Raw genomic sequence first — 18,181 nt, forward strand, 5'->3', positions numbered from 1 at the left:
CAAGCCGAATTGGAGAGGGCACTGCCATACTTAGTAATTGAGGCGGTGATGCTCCCCTCTACTTACCCAGTCAACCTTCGAGGCCCTTTACAGGGCGCCTCCATTTCCTCATCCTCCGACTCAGATGAGGATAACAACCAGAAAGGATTAGAGGAGACCAAGGGAACCTTCTCACTGCCCCCAGAGGACGAAGGTCCGGAGCCTTTATTAGCCCCCCTGAGAACCCTCCTCTTCCTTTTACCATTGGAGGCCACAGCCCACTCCACCTCTCCCGGGCTATCCTCCCCCGAAGGGCTACCTGAAGGCCCAGGCGGAACAGCCCTGGAGTGCTTCTGCGCCCCCTGGCTGATGCCCTGCACCCAAGCACTACCTCCTACCTTAGGCTGGAAGCCTTATTTTCCCCCCTGCCCCCAACCACCTCTGCCACTGGCGCAGAGGCCCTCCTGGCCCTAGTCTTCCCCTTACCGTCCACCCTCTGGGGAAGGGGGGGCAAAGACATAGGGGCAAAAACCCCAACCCCTTGAAAAGCGGGGGAAGAGGCCCCAAATACTAGGGCGGGGGGGGGGAGAGGAGTCTTCCCCAACTCCCCTGCTGGCTGAACCAACCCTCACTCCCCCCTGTAGGGGCACTCGTCACTTGCCCACTCCTCCTCTCTGACCTTCGTACCTGGGAGGGAGTCTTTCTCCTCACCACCTGCTCTTCCTGCCCTCTGCTCCCGCCCCTGAATCCTCCCCTGGTCTTGCCTCTGTCCTCACCCCATCTGCCGCCTGGGCTCTGTCTTTTTCTTGCTGTTCCCCCTCCCGCAGCACCCGAAGTGTACCCCCGGAAAGCCTTGGGGCACTGACTGAAAGGGTGGCCCAATTTGCCACATAGATTGCACCTGATAAGGTCACAATCCCCGGCCAAGTGCCCCAAACCACCACAGCTCCGCATGCCGCAGTAAGCCGAAAAATGGATCGAGCTCCCACACTTGAAGCACAACTTCGGCTAACCTTGGTAGAATGGCATTATTCGGTCGCTGCCTATGAATGCACTTGCTGGAATGTGGGATACAGATAGTCCCCTCCTCCCAAGTTTAACTTTTACCTGCCAAGCCCCAGTCTAGATTCCCCTCTCATCTAAAACTTTCCTAAGTGGGGACTGGAGCTGGCCATATCTCCCCAACCAAGTGGCAATGTCCTCGGGAGGAAGGGACTCATTCCTCACCAGGATGGTCACGTTCTTTATCTCCTCCTGGTGGGACAAGGCCACCAGATGAAAGCAGCGCCATGCCTCGTGCCCCTTGACCAACTCATATCTGGTCAGGAAAAGCTCCATGACCACGGGGGAGGAAAAGCTGACGTCAAACTCACTTGAGTTGTACGGATGGATCACCGCGTACAAGTCGGAAACCCTGAAGCCTAAAGGAAGTACTAGGTCAATCACCTTCCCTCTAGACAGAACCTCCCCCGGGCAATGGAACTTTTACCTTGACCACATTGTGCCGCCTCCTTTCCGGGCCCCCATACCTCGGGACCACCCACCCTGCCCACCCCAGGTTTCTCTGCACTTGGGGGTTCTCTTAAGGGGAGAGCCCCAAACTGATCATAGAGATGGGCAATCCTAGTGGGACCCCCAGTCACATTCGCGAAGGTCTTCCCTTCCCTCAAAGCCATGAGAAGGGTAGCCTCCTGTACAGGGCCCAACAGTTGTTCCGGGGTCTCTACCTGCACCCCCCCTGCCCTTACACCATCCACCAAAAGGCCAGACTGGGCCCCCCCCCCCCGGTTCTACCAGAGGAACCAGGACCTCTGGGACAGAGACCCCTGTCGAGACCGGGGATTTCTCAAACTCACCCCCTCCCCGGGCAAGAACCCCCTGGACAGGACCCCCACCACCGACTTCCATGCCCTCGGCTGGCACTTGTGAGCCCTACGACCGCTTAATGAATGCAACAGCTATTGCGCCTGAGGGGAGGGGCCCCATTTCGCATTCACCCCAAATGGAAGGTTTAACCTGGCCAGGGACAATGCTCTGACCATCAGCAGATGTTACCAACCCAGTCACAATAGTCCCACCAGTTTGTTCAGAAATTGTAATGTCTATTCCGGCATCCGGAGACATACTCTGCTGACATTCCAGGCTCTCATTGACTACTTCCGGCCTCTGAGGGGGCACTTCCGGTTCCGGGGTAACCACGTCCGGTCGCGAGATGACCTCTTCCGGCCGCGGGATGACCACTTCCGGTCCAGACCGGAAGTCCCCCACCCGGAAGCAGACGCCATGCGGGACGCCGCCCTTTGCCTCAGGCGCCATTTTGGCATCCCCTGATCCATTCCCAGAAGCATCCGATCCACCCTGGATTGGTGTAATGGCCTCAGCAAGCTCGCCACTGGTCTCCTCTGGCTCAGTTTGCACTACATCCCGCTCCTGAATGACTTCAGTTTCCTGGACTGCCTGTACTTCCACAGACTGCTCTGGACCCTGTTCTGCTGGTAAGTGGCCTTCTATACTTATTGCCAGGTTGGCCCCCGGTGGGGAGGGGATGGGCCTATTGGGGGGGACCACGGGAGGCTCATGGGGACTAGGACCACCAACATATTTCAGCTGGCACAGGCCCACCGAATCAGGACTTACAACCTGATACCCAGGGCACCCAGGCATGCTTACCACTCCCCCAGGGGGGGCAGCCTCCGTCGCCGCACACCCGGGGGGGGGGGAATTCACAGCCATACCCCCAGAGCTATCCAGGGTGTCCCCAGGACTGTCTGCCCGACCATCCGTCACCACACTCACGCAGCCCCCAGCTGGTTAGCCACATCTCCCTCCGGGGCAGGTGAAGACTCCATGCACCCTGCTCTACCTCCACTGCCTCTAGGGCGTGAGCGCTTCACAGCCTGGCTGCCCTCAAAACTGGCCCTCTGCATGCGATCCTGCAGGGCCTTCAGGAAGGCAGCCTCACCCAGACCTCAGCTTGAGAGATCCCCGATCAGACCCCAGAGATCCCTACAGGCGTCTTTAAGACTGGCAATCTCACCTTTAAGAGTTGCTCTTTTATCTCTCCCAGAACGGTCCTGAAGGTCCCTCATAACAGGAAGTTGCTTTATCCAACAAGGATTTCACCTTCTCTTTCCTGGCCTTCACTTTCTCAGTGGATTCCCCGGGCTGGGGATCTGTCCAGGACAAAAGTTCTCTCTGTGTGTCCAAGAAGAGTCTTTCCACAGAGGCCAAAGGTTTCCCAATCCAGCCCACAGACCCGGGGACCCCAGGCATGGACACTTCCCCAGGGCCTGGGCCCGGCAAGGCCATCTTCCCTCCTCCTTCCTCCGGTTCTCCAGGGCTCACCAACACACGTCCTTCCTCCTCAAACGTTGGAGCTGGAGATTTTTTTATTATAATTATACTGCTACCATCAAACAAATAAATTGTAAATCAATACATTCTATAACTACATGCAAGTCATTTCCAGAACTTATATCTTTTACACAGTAGCATACCTGCATTACTTCCCACTTAACCTAACCCACCCGCCTTACTTTCTTCTTATTCACATATATATCTTCGCTTCCATCGTAATACAGTCCATACCTAGAGAAAAAAAAATAACACACAGTCTATCCCTAAAAGGGAGAAAAAAAAACAAAGAAAAACAAATTTCCGCAAACGACCTTGCAACTTCCCATATCTTTCTAACCATGTGGCTATATCTTCACAGGGCAGCGACTCATTCCTCACCAGGACTGTCACCAACTTGACCTCTTCCTGGCGGGAAATCGCCACCACCCTTAATCCCCTCCTACTGGCATGAGTCTTAAGCACATTATAGTGAGAAAAAAATAATTCCATTAATACCGGTGTGAGAAAGCTCACATCGAATTCAGCAGACCCAAAGGGGTGGATCACCGCAAATATCTCGACGACCTTAAACCCCATTGCCAAAATCATATTAACAACCTCGCCTCTCTGTGGGCACTGCCCCTCCCCCTGCCACTTTAGCTGGACCACGTTCCTCCTCCTACGTACCGGGCCCCCAGATCCCCTCGCCCAAGGACTCGGGATCTGGTTGCCCGGGACCTGCCTAAATACATGGGTACCAAACTGCTCATAATATGGACCCAGAACATTTGTAGATCCCGCAATTTTCGCAAAGGATCTACCATCCCTCAATGCATTCACCAGTCTGGCCTCCTGAGAGGGTCCAAGCTGGGCGAATCCTCTACTGCAGGGGCCAGAACCTCACCATCCTCCTGAACCCCCAAACCAGAAGTACTCTGCTTGGATACTATCACATCATCATTTAACACAACCTGGTTTGATGTTTGCATTTCCATTCCTTCCTCCCCACCCAGACCCACCTCCACCCTCCCCTGGGGGTCTGCAGCACTCTGCACACCATCTGGGGTTGACACTGACAGATCCGGACCCTCCACTATACTTAAGAGGGTACCAGCCGCAGGCACCCCACTAGCAACGGTTGCTTCACTGTGCTGTACCTGACCCACTAAACTCTCCCCCATGTGAGAGTCCGCAGCACTCTGACCACTCGGGGGCAACATAGATGGTGCACCACTGCCTATGGTCACTTCACTGTGCTGTACTGGACCCAATTGTCTTATAAAGTCCAATGCGGGACAGGGCGTCTGAAGTTGTCCAAGTCCACAATCGCCCCACTGTCCAGTACTTGCCAAAGTCTCACCCACACCAATGTCTGCTGCTTGGGATCCATCCACGACCTCCACTCTTGTCCCTTCATGTAATCCACCTGTGGGCCTTGCCGCATCTGCAGAGAAGACCGCCAATACACTCTCCCCCTGCTCTGCATTGTTCACATGATCCGTCATCCTTGTCACATCTCTTGACGCTGATCCACCTGCAGGCGCATCCCCCCTTTCCGACTTCCGCCTGCCTACTTCCGCATTCTTTACATTCTTTCCTTTCCGAACATTGCCGCTCGCAGCCGCGGCCTCCCGGTTAGCCCCACCCACTTCCGTATCGGCATCGGAACGGGAAGGAACGCTAATACTAGAAACAGTGGCCATCTTCCCTGCTTGTTCTTTGTCATGCCTAGCTACGGCTGCATCACACTTAGCAGTAGTATCATCCTTTTTAGGCACATACACCTTCTCAATTTTAAGCACTGGCATTAAAAGTTTCTTTGGGTTCACCTCATGACTGTCCCCAGTGGCCGAACTCTGCTTTGCAGCAGGGGCCATTTTAGATGACTCCAGTGAAAAAAGAAACCAATCAAAAATGATGTAGTCAAATAAGGCAATAGTGGTTCCACTACGAGAAGACTTTGGAGATGGTTTCTAATGAAAGTCAAGATGAAATATCATCGATACAGGGATGGAGACGCTGGGCATACATGCTGGTGTCTCATTTAAAGTCCCACATAGCCCACATTGTCTTTGCAGATGAAATATAATGATACGCGCATGCCGTTGTGAATAAGTCCAAATGACAAAGAAGTGAAAAAATAAATTCCAGGGCACAGGGCAAGGGGTAGTGAAGGGACCACAGTCCAAAGGAAGGCCTCTGATGGAGCAACTCAAGTAAATGCCGTGGAAATCAGTGACTCACCGCCAATAAGGGAATAAGAATGACAGTCTTGGGTTCCATAATATTGACCGATGGGTCATGGGTAAATGATGCAGTCATTCACAAAGTGCAACAGAAATCCTCCCGAGTGCTGTAGTAATTATCAGACTAATATGTTTAGGGCCGAATATCATGAATGTCCATATCTCCGTGTAGAACCAAGAATCTGCCGGCCGTAGCGTTCCTTGTTCGGCATTCTCCTCCTGCGCTCACTCAGCCGGTTGCTTGATGTGAAGGTGCAGGTCCGTTAGCATCGGCCTGACGTCATGTCCAGCGCGGCGAGTATGGAGGAGGGGGAACAGCAAGGACGCCGCCGTGCAGAAATCAGAGGATTCCGGAGAAGGCAGATTCAGTGTGTGTGGGCACTTGACGCCAACGTTGACGCGTTTCACTGACTGAATGTCAGTTTCCTCAGAGCTAAGGGTGGGAATGTAACATACTCCATTTATAATGGCAATGAATTACTTAATTGATCAAGCCCAGGTGTATATAATCTGCTGAAAACAGCAAAAATTCGCTACCATCCTTGTCCACTAGATGTCAGTACCTAGAAGCAAGATCAATGAATAAAAAAAATAAAAATATACCATACCCACCAGCGTCAAAAGTGAACCTCTTCCATGAGAATTGCAGAAATATCATCATTGACATAAAGGACTCAAAAGGATTGCTGTCCTATCCCATATTATCAGATATTAACATGGAAGAATGTTAGAACTTCTAAAAGTCAATTAAATATACAAAGTAAAATAAAAGAACTACACAGGTAATTCGTTAACCTAGAATGAACCGGATTGCCGCTGATGTTGTGAGTGCATCCTACTAAGTGCAAACAGTTGATTCCATATATATAATGTTTATTGAAAAGATTACTCGCTCCCACCGTCTATCAAAGGACCTCTCAATAAATTAACACATAAACCACTGAACAAAGTATGTCAGGAATGTCTCATGTCTAAACAGGGGCAAATGTACAGATGCTTCATAGTGCCGCCTAATGGAAGAGATGGGTAGAGTATTTCCCATCATCCACAAGCAGTGTCCACTATTAGTGAGAACATGAAACCAAATAGCAATGCAGGTGGGCAGAAATAGTCACAACTGTCCACCAAATTGCGAAGAGTTCCATGTAATATAAAGAAAATGCCTGGATAAAAATCCAAGAGCTGAAAACAATACTAATTTCACCTTGTAGGATAATCCCATCACCAACATACTGCCGGGAGACAGCAGAAGGTCAATGGGTGTAGATGGATGATATGAAAGAAATATAAAAAAGAATATATCAATGAATTGTGTACATGCCAAGATGGTCCCGTGTATCAAGTAGAACATGCAGTGTGTTAAATATGAGTCTGCAAGTGCCACTCTTCACACCTTAAGAGAGAAAAAACTTTTAAGGGGATATATGTAATAAAGCAGAACATTACTAATCGTGGATATACAACATACAGAATGAAGTATAAATGTACCAAAGAGGGGTCCAGCGTCAGACATGATACGAAGGTCACTAAAAGGGGGAATATAACGAGTAAGGATAGGTATAAGGTATATATAGATATCCTCTTGTTAGTACAATTACCATTGCCCCCTGTTATGGCCCTACCACAGAATGCTATGAGGGTATCACATCTCAAATGATTAAGTAGTTAAAAAGGGTTGTAAACTAAATTCAACGTTCAAGCCCTGAGGTGCGAGTGACCCCATCTTGTAAATCCATAACTTTTCTTTTTGTAACAAGATGGAGTCAAAAATCACCTCTCCTAGCTAGTAGATTTAGGGCATATATACCTCTCACCCGCAATCCCTCGGGATTAGCATTATGATGTTCAAGGAAATGTAATGGAATGGTCTTATTGTCTACTTTCTTCCTGATATCAGCTACATGTTCTGCGATTCAGACCTTCAACTGGCGTTTGGTTTTGCCGATATATGACTTGTTACATGGGCAGATGATTTGATAAATAACACGTTCCGTTTGACAGTTAATGAAACTGTTGATCGTATACTCTTCCTGTCCATCACAACTCAGGAAAGATTTGGATCTAATCACCAGTTTACATATGGAACATCTTCCACATGTAAACATACCCTTCAGCGGGGGGTAGGGATGTCAACCAGTTGTCGCTTTTAGATCTAACAAATTTGGAATGTGATAAGCTGTCTTTTAAATTTTTAGCTCGTTTAGCCGTGATCAAAGGGCGTGGACCGACTATTTGACCAATTAATGGTGACACGGTCAGTACCTGCCAGTGTCTAGAAATGACTGCTCTGACTTGATCCCACTGGGTACCAAATCGGGTTAACTTCTACGAAAGTCAGCAAAGTTAGATCTTTCTGAGGTCTCCATAGGAGGTCCGGGGATCCCCCCATCCTCATCCTCTTCCTCAGAGGAACTATCAAAACCTCCCTCCATCAGTAGGAGATTGAGATCTCTGAGAGCCCTAAAGTCGGCCATAGTGAGTTTGGGCTGTAATTTCGGGGATCGGAGTTTTGGGTTTGGAGTACATGCATTTGAACATGAGGCGTTGTGCGAACAAGTGTAAGGAGAGGCCCAGGGACAGTACTTCACTTTCCTCCGGAGTGAGGACACGTGAAGATAAATTGATGATACTTAAATTTGAGACGGTGTTGGCGGTGTTTGTTGTGGGCTCTGTATCATATAGGTGGCTATTCCATTTTGGGAGCTTGGCTTCCCCTCTGTCGCACCCTTCTCCTGACCTAAAAAAAGCCCATCGTTGTGGTTCCCAGTTTTAGGCACTGCCCCCAGATCCCGTTTGGTGGAGGGGGCATTGACCTCTCTGGGAGCAGGTTGATTGGGTTTATTTGATTTGGGACCACTACCATAAATTGGTAATTTGGGATCCTTGAGGGGTCCCCTATTACCATGATCAGAGACTCCTGTGGTGGGTCCACCTCCCAGATGGCGTTTATGGGCCTGATAGTTTCCCTCCCTATCATGGCTTTTGAAGGGGGAGCTCCAGGAGATCCCGTGACCGGCAGTGATCTTCTGGAGCTCCCCCTGTGTAGAAGGGGTTCCCTTTCGATAGGAGACACACTATTGTATGATTGGGGACTATCTTCTTTTGAAGCCCTCCCCCCTTTTTTACCTGAAACCAAGCTGAAATACCTAGGAGAGACAAATTCGGGGCTCTGGAATCTTGGTCCCTATCTTTGGAACTCTGTCACCTCTGGGATAGTAAGTACAGTTATTGCTTACCCTGTCTCCATTTTGAGGAATGAGCTATGCACAGGACATATATCCCTCACAGCATGTCTTGATGCCTCCTTTTGTGATAGGATGCATTATTTGACAGGCTGTGTTTTTGCACCCAGAGTTTCTTCAGTAATGTACAGACCAGTAATCTGGATTGAAATTGCTGCCTCTTTTTTGCCGTTTTTCTCTCTCTTTTTTATTGTATTTATTTTTTTTTTTTTATTTTATTTATTTTAAAATATGTACATATATATATATTTTCAATATATTTTTTGTCGGTCGGTTGGTGATTAGTTTACCTTTTCTCCCGCGGCCCTACAGGAGAGAGGCATGGAGCTGTTCTATCCGAGAGAGACTTTGATGTGTACACTGGGAACTTATCAGAAATAGACAAGTCGTTTCATATATGTACACCCCTTGAAGAGAAAGGATCCGTAGGGATGTTTCATACATCTCCTCCCTCTTCCCCTCTTTATGGTCAGTCAAAACTTGGCACGTCTATCCACACATATATTGACACCACCCTCAGGTGGATGTGTTCATCCCTTGTATGCAGTTATTTTATTGTGGTTTTTCTTCTTTCTTTCTTCAGAATTTAAGTCCATTTTCCCTGATGAAGAACGGAACTGTTCGTTCACAAAGTTTGAAACGCGTTGGATCAGGATTTATACTCCAACCTAGGCTTTTTGTTACTCCATGTGTATTTTTTCTTGATTCATGTATAGTAACACTTTTTCAGTGTCCTATGACATGTATTTTATTCTGTAATATATGTACCATTTTGACTTTCATCCATGTATTTTGAATAAAATGAACGATTTTATATATATTTTTGTATTTGTTTGCTGACAAAATCCCATAATGAGGAGACCAACTCCATTTTATTCCTAAAAGCAGAGATATATACTGTTATTTTGATGTTTATGTGGGTACTCCACAGGTATATATAGTGCATTATAGGTAGTAAAGACCACAGTAGGCACTCTATACTGGGTCCCTTATAGACCCATAGGTTCTGAGGTAGCCTCTTACATTCCATATGGTTGGAGGTATGCTATATCGTGTAGATCATACACTAATATACAGGCCCCACAGAGATATTAGAACATCGTTCTCCTATTCAGAGGGGGTAGACTTAATATTGTTATTGTTATTAAGGATACCAGTCTTACTAGTATATGTGGACAAGGGAGAAAGTTATATGGATAGACCCATTTGTACACGAATATCTAAGAGCCGGAGTGCTGCTCTGCACTGACCACGTCTATATTATCAATACTGTCATGCAAGAGCAGCACGGCCCCTGAGTAACAGTAGCTCCGCAATGGACTAATACTGTTAACCACCCCCGGCCCCTGAGTAACAGTAGCTCCGCAATGGACTTCTACTGTTAACGACCCCCAAACATGAGTTGGCTACCAAAGGTGGAGAATTACCCATTCGTCTATCTAGACTGTAGGCCTGGGGATTTGAGGAAGTTATATAAACATCCTTGGGAGGTATGTTCATAGGTCTCTTCAAGAGTAAATGTTTCTAGGGACTACAGGACATGAGCACTGGCTAGAGGATGGCTTAAGATTCAAGGAACACCTTTAGGCTCATTTCCGTGTTCAGTCCTAAAGGGACTAGGGTCTGTAGTCGGAAGATCCACGCCTTTTCCTCCTTTAACAGAACCCTATTGTAATCTCCTCTCCTAGCAGAAATGTTCAATGCCCAGAATCCTTTTACTTTCAATCCCTTCGAATTTCCATTATGTCGTTAAGCGAAATGTAGGCCTATTGGGGTTTCTTCTTTAAGGCGTATGCTTTTGAGGTGTTCGTTAATTCTTACCCTCAATTGCCTCTTCGTCTTGCCCACATAATATTTGTGACAGGGGCATTCGATCAAGTACAAAAGACGTGAGATTGAGCAGTTTATGAAAGAGTTTATTCCATAAACTGCTTCACCTTTGGAGTCCGTATACGTCTGAGTTTTTTCCACATAGCTACAGATATTACAGTGCCCGCAGGGAAACATGCCCTTAGTTCATGGAAGATCAGTTAACCAGTTCCGTTTAGAGGTCCTGGTGAACTCCGAATGGACTAGTTGGTCGCCCAAGTTCGCTGCTCTCTTAGCCACCATTAGTGGTCTTGGACCTACAATCTTTTTTTAATGGTTCAGTTTTTTTGCAAAACATGCCAATGCTGCTCTAGGACTTTTTTAACTTCTTGCCAATGACTCCCAAATTTCGTAATTAGCCTTGGTGGAGCCACACTCTCGCTCTGACTACTGCCTTTTTTTGGGGCTAGGAGATCCTCTTTACTTAGTCGCCCAGCTCTCTGCTTCGCCCTCCTTAGTTTGCGGTGTGAATATCAGCTTTCTCTGAACCTCTCGTACAGATCTTTTGCCTCTCATATAGTTTCCATAGTTGGTACAGTTAGGTTCGAGTCTAATAAATTGGCCTACTGGGATGCCTTTATGCATCGATTACCTGCCTCATAGCCTCTGTTATGTTGCTATTTCCTGACATGATGGGCCTTCCTGGGGGATTGTGTAGGTCCTTATGCACCTTAGGGAGGGCATATAGTGTTGGGGTCCATTGATGTTTTGTGCGGACATATTCCCAGAGTGTTTTTGATATGGTTCCTTGATTAAGGGCTCTGTCCACCTTGCAGTAGAAGTCTTGGTTATAGGAGTCAATTAAGACTGGGGAAATTCTTTTCTAACATCTTGGATTTTCCAATATCGCCAGGCACAACCTTTTGTAGTGGTCTTTGTCCATAAGAACCACATTCCAGCCCTTGTGTGATGGCTTAATGATTATGTTGTCCTTATTCTGTAAAGATTTTAGGGATTTGCGTTGTTCACTTGTTAGATTCTGTTCTGTAATTTTCTCTGAGTGTCTCGATTTCCTTGGTGGTTTGTTTTACGAATAGCGATATTGCCGGGTTCAGGTTGAGCGAGGGAAATTTGTGTGACTTCTTTTTGAATTTGCTGGTGGAAATCTCTTCAGAGTCCTCATCACTTTCTTCCCCAGGTGGCTCGGGATCTTGTAGTAGCAAGTTGAGGTCCCTGATTGCCCGAAATTCGGCAGCCGTGAGATTCGGATCTTGCTGTCTTTCTGGGGTCTGTTTGTTATGCATACTTTTGAATAATAGGTTCCTTGCAAATAAGTGGATGTCTTTGATGGCCTCAAATTTATCTACAGTGGGTACGGAAAGTATTCAGACCCCCTTAAATTTTTCACTCTTTGTTATATTGCAGCCATTTGCTAAAATCATTTAAGTTCATTCTTCTTCCTCATGAATGTACACATAGCACCCCATACTGACAGAAAAACACAGAATTGTTGACATTGTTGCAGATTTATTAAAAAAGAAAAACTGAAATATCACATGGTCCTAAGTATTCAGACCCTTTGCTCAGTATTTAGTAGAAGCCCCCTTTTGATCTAATACAGCCAGGAGTCTTTTTGGGAAAGATGCAACAAGTCTTTCACACCTGGATTTGGGGATCCTCTGCCATTCCTCCTTGCAGATCCTCTCCAGTTCTGTCAGGTTGGATGGTAAACGTTGGTGGACAGCCATTTTTAGGTCTCTCCAGAGATGCTCAATTGGGTTTAAGTCAGGGCTCTGGCTGGGCCATTCAAGAACAGTCACGGAGTTGTTGTGAAGCCACTCCTTCGTTATTTTAGCTGTGTGCTTAGGGTCATTGTCTTGTTGGAAGGTAAACCTTCGGCCCAGTCTGAGGTCCAGAGCACTCTGGAGAAGGTTTTTTTCCAGGATATCCCTGTACTTGGCCGCATTCATCTTTCCAACCATTGCAACCAGTCGTCCTGTCCCTGCAGCTGAAAAACACCCCCACAGCATGATGCTGCCACCACCATGCTTCACTGTTGGGACTGTATTGGACAGGTGATGAGCAGTGCCTGGTTTTCTCCACACATACCGCTTAGAATTAAGGCCAAAAAGTTCTATTTTGGTCTCATCAGACCAGAGAATCTTATTTCTCACCATCTTGGAGTCCTTCAGGTGTTTTTTAGGAAACTCCATGCGGGCTTTCATGTGTCTTACACTGAGGAGAGGCTTCCGTCGGGCCACTCTGCCATAAAGCCCCGACTGCTGGAGGGCTGCAGTGATGGTTGACTTTCTACAACTTTCTCCCATCTCCTGACTGCATCTCTGGAGCTCAGCCACAGTGATCTTTGGGTTCTTCTTTACCTCTCTCACCAAGGCTCTTCTCCCCCGATAGCTCAGTGTTTGGCCGGACGGCCAGCTCTAGGAAGGGTTCTGGTCGTCACAAACGTCTTCCATTTGAGGATTATGGAGGCCACTGCGCTCTTAGGAACCTTAAGTGCAGCAGAAATCTTTTTGTAACCTTGGCCAGATCTGTGCCTTGCCACAATTCTGTCTCTGAGCTCTTCAGGCAGTTCCTTTGACCTCATGATTCTCATTTGCTCTGACATGCATTGTGATCTGGAAGGTCTTATATAGACAGGTGTGTGGCTTTCCTAATCAAGTCCAATCAGTATAATCAAACACAGCTGGACTCAAATGAAGGTGTAGAACCATCTCAAGGATGATCAGAAGAAATGGAAAGCACCTGAGTTAAATATATGAGTGTCACAGCAAAGGGTCTGAATACTTAGGACCATGTGATATTTCAGTTTTCCTTTTTTAATAAATCTGCAACAATGTCAACAATTCTGTGTTTTTCTGTCAGTATGGGGTGCTATGTGTACATTCATGAGGAAGAAGAATGAACTTAAATGATTTTAGCAAATGGCTGCAATATAACAAAGAGTGAAAAATTTAAGGGGGTATGAATACTTTCCGTACCCACTGTATATCCCGATTATGGCAGAAGGAGAGACCTAGTGCCAGCACCTCCTTCCCCCTTCGGTAAGTTTGTGGGACGAGAGGTTTATGATTGTCAGTCCTCCCTCTCTACTTGCTTCGGTGCTTGTTTGTCTGATTGTGTAGGATCTTTCTGCTGCTGTTTTTGGGTTGCTTTCCCTAAAAGACCGGTTGTCTCTTGTGAGGTGGGGTCACCGTCCTTTTTCTATGAACTTGTGGATATTTGGCGGTGTTTAATTGGGGGAGCTGCACCCCCAGATCCTTGTGTAAGGTTTTGTTTAGGGCCACTGTTATCACTTCTCTCTTCTCGTACATGTTTTCTTTGTTGTCCTCCGTTTTGGGACTTCTGGAAGGGCCCCCTCCTCCTTGTAACTGGTTGCTCTGATCCTGAGGTGTATGGGACAGATGGAGTCAGATGAGTAGCTGCTCCCCGTTTTTTTTGTATATTCGTTGCCTGGCAGTGGTCTATTCCTTGTAGGTCTTCTATTGTTGTTCCATTTGTATGCTCTACCTTGCCTAAATAATTTTATCCCTCCAGTATTTTTTTCTCTTTTTTCCTCAGAATGAGTTTGCTATTCTCTTTCGGGTGGTCTTTTAATTTTTTCTCTTGTTCACTGTAGAGAGGTGTGCTTTTCAGGGTTGTTAGTTGGGTGTATAATGATTTAATGTCCTCATCAAGGGTTTTTATCTGTCTCTGATATTCCTCCTGCAGTAATAGCATGAGGTTGCGTGAACAATCTGTTTTCCCATTCCTTTTTCATGTGACCTGTGATGCTATCCAGGGTGGGAAAGATCTGTATTCTTAACCCAATTGGATTTATGTTTTCATTTATGTAACGTTCAAAGGTTTGTATGTGCCAATGTAAGGCAGATTTTTTTCTCCAAGGTTCTTTTAAGTTTAGAGAACAGGACCATGGTGTTTGACTCTAGTTGTTCCTTGGTTTGAAAGTTTGGGATTTATAGTTCCTCGCAAAAAAAAAAAAAAAACACAATTGTGAAGCAGAGCCTGAAAGGACAAGCTGGGATTTATAGTTCCTCTATATAAAAAAAAAACACAATTGTGAACAGCACAGAGACACAGGCAGGATGTAGCTGAGCCTGAAATGACATTCTGGGATTTGTAGTTCCTCTCCAAAAAAAAAAAAAACACAATTGTGAAGCTGAGCCTGAAAGTACCTGCTGGGATGTATAATTCCTCTCCAGCCAAAAAAAAAAACACAATTGCCTTTCTACAAAGATAAAAAGCTGGTTCCAGATGCAGTGCGACCTCTCAGAGATATGCAGCGTTGTGTGCTTTGGATCTGTAACAATACCAGCTCACACTGACACGATTTTTTTATGTTTGAACTCTTGACTGCTGAGGTGCATAGGTCCAGTAACCATGTTACCATATTAACCAATCCTGCTTGCCCCCTCCCCATAAAAAAACACACTTACAACGATTAAGTTGGAAAAGGCAAGGCCACAGCTTTTATTTAGTTTCCAGTACCAAACAAGTACACTTTTAGACCAGTGCCAGTCACAGTTTTACTGCGAGCACTCTTAGTCATTAACAACTTAAATACCAAAAGGTGAAAGGGGGAGGGTCTGTCGTTACCATCAGTGCAGGACAGACAGCGTACCCCCCAATTTACAAACAAGGTCATATCCTATTACCATAACTTTAACTGCTGGCGAGGTCAAAAAACGCAGATCGAAAATTGGGGCTGGGGGTGGGCAGCTCTTCAACCACGTTCTTCTTAAAGACCCAGAATTCCTTTGGGAAAGGTATTTTAACTTAGCTCAGGCCCAACCCCACACCCACGACTCCATCTAATCATTTGTCCCATATAGCCTGCTTAAACCAAGCCCCCTGGCCATGCCCCCATCAGTCAAGGCTCTCTTTCCTTAAAGGGATCAAAAGGCCTTCATGACTGCCGAGGTGCATAGGTCCAGTAACCATGTTACCATAATAACTAATCCCGCTTGCCCCCTCCCCATAAAAAACAACACTTACAACGATTAAGTTGGAAATGGCAAGGCCACAGGTTTTATTTAGTTTCCAGTACCAAACAAGTACACTTTTAGACCAGTGCCAGCAGGGGCTGACTGGCAACTTTCCGCCCAGGGGGCAAGTACAAACCAGAGGCCCATGGTGCCTCTTCCCACTCTCCCTCTTCCTGGCCTCCTCCTGACCCCCAATTCCAGGCTAAAGCTCTGCTACAGATATTCTCTATTCACTGGCTGAATACAGGTTCCTGACCTGGCCACCAGGGTGGAGCTGGGACAACTCGGTCGGGGCTAGCCAGGGGAGGAGAGTCTCCAGTGGGGCATGGAACCAGCCTCAGAGCTCCGACGCAGTTTACACCATCCATGTTAGAGGGGAGGCCTGCGCTCTGTCCTTATCTTCATCCCGCACTCAGTAGGTCAGCAGTGGGGACTTTTTACTTCTCTTTACCAGGAATCCTTTAGGCATGTATGTGGCACAGCCTTTTTACGGGGCATCAGAATGGCCCAGGGGGCAATTGCCCCCCTGCCCCAGTCCTCCCCTGAGTGCCAGTCACAGTTGGTACTGCGAGCACTCTTAGTCATTAACAACTTAAATACCAAAGGGTGAAAGGGGGAGGGTCTGTCGTTACCATCAGTGCAGGACAGACAGCGTACCCCCCAATTTAAAAACAAGGGCCTAACTCATTACCATATAAATACAAAAATATGTGCAGCGCTAGAAAAAGATTCCAACAAAATGAATTGTCCAATCACAGGAAACATTCCACAGAAATAACATAACCAGTGGATAGTGAGAGAAAAGTCCAATGTATAAATTGGTGCAAATCAAATAAGTGCAGCGAATCCCGTCACCAGTGAAGGTAGAAATATGTTGCTCTCACCAGATGGATGGGACCCCAAAACACCTTATAGTGTAGGAGTCAAACAGGCTTATAAATGATGGAGTGTCCCCACAGATTTTCACCGATTCCAATAGAAACCATGCAGATCTCCAGCAGATGAAATAATTCAGAGATTCCCCTGTGATTCATTACCATTATTTGCTTTGTGAAAGATTCTATAAAGGATCTTTTCTGTTTTTAATGACTTTGTCTCCAGTTCATTAAATGTCTGCACGCTCCTGCAGCTAACTTAGTTAATCTTGTTGCAGGGAAAACTTCAAAGCCAACCAGCTGATTGCCATCATAAGCTGGATCTGCACACAGCAGCTAATTGGTTCACCTGAGATGGAATCAGTGATCACAAAAATCTGGAATGGTCATGTCTTCAAAGGATTGCCTTGAACAAATCACCTCTAAAAGACAGAAAAACTCACCGCAGGAAATGGACACCCTCTCATCCCAAACTCGACGATACAACGACCGCGTCCGAGGAGAAAGCGAGGCCGAAGAAGGTCTAACAAGCGGATATAGCATGTCTTAACTGTAAATATTGTAAGTGATTGAAAATACTTCAATATTGTACCCTCATATAATTGTGGAATATATCGCAATCCGCATTCAAACCACATAGAGAGACCTTCCAATTTAAGTAATTTAACAAAGTTATAATTATGAAAAAGCCGAGAATATGTCGTATATTCTTCATATTTAAAATGTTGCTTTGCTTTAACCCACAATCTATTTAATAGGAGCAATGTAGGACACGCTGTCAATTTCCCCATTTCTCCTACCTCCAGGCACTCCGTCTTTATTAAATTAGATAAAATCGAGGATATAATCTACCTGTTTGGCTCCCGACAGTCAATATTTCCCCAGCCTGCTAAATGTTGAAGCTGTCCAGCCATATAGTAAAAATAAGGATTAGGAACTGCAAGACCAACGGCCTCATTGTAACGCTTCTGCGTTTCTTATATGGTGTGGATTTTCAGCTGCAGAAATAGTTCCACGTCAGTAGTCATGTAAGAGATATGCTGAGATACCATTCCCAACCTCAATGACTCATCATGTGTGGAAGGTCTTATTTCAGCCAGTAAATACACACAATTAGCAAGCTGGTTCCTAGAGTGACTTTATGTATGTGGTAACACAATGATGAAGGTTGAGGGATAGGTTGAGTGGAGGTGGTAGGTGATAGACACCAGGTGGACATACAAAAGAGATCAACCCAGTGCAGAAAAGTAGCAGTAGTCTCAAGAGCTAGCAATCTAGTTATGCAGATGTCATAAACAGTCTTTACTATGCAGAGCTAGATAGTGTAAGCTGAGTATAAGTTTATAGAGAATTCCCCTGCGGGGTACTTAGCACTATTAGCGATACAGCCGAAGGGTGGTTCAGGAGAGGCGGATGATCCAGTAGCGGGATACAGGGATCAGCGCAGCGAGGTTCCGTCAGCGAAGTATGCTTGCAAGAATGGAAGCTTCAAGCAAGGTTAGCATCCAGGTAAGGGTGTTTGAACGAACACATGTGAGTGAGAACTGGCGCTTTAAATAGCCATCTAGTCCGGCGCTGGGTGATGACAGCTCCATTCTTAAAGGTGTATGCGCACCTTTCCAAAAGTAAATGGTGGGGCGCATACACTTGTGGAAAGTGTAATTTAGGGTACCAAAGGTACCGGAACATTA

This window comes from Pelophylax lessonae, assembly GCF_965119305.1.
Source record: "Pelophylax lessonae genome assembly, chromosome: 1".
NCBI classification, from domain to species: domain Eukaryota; kingdom Metazoa; phylum Chordata; class Amphibia; order Anura; family Ranidae; genus Pelophylax; species Pelophylax lessonae.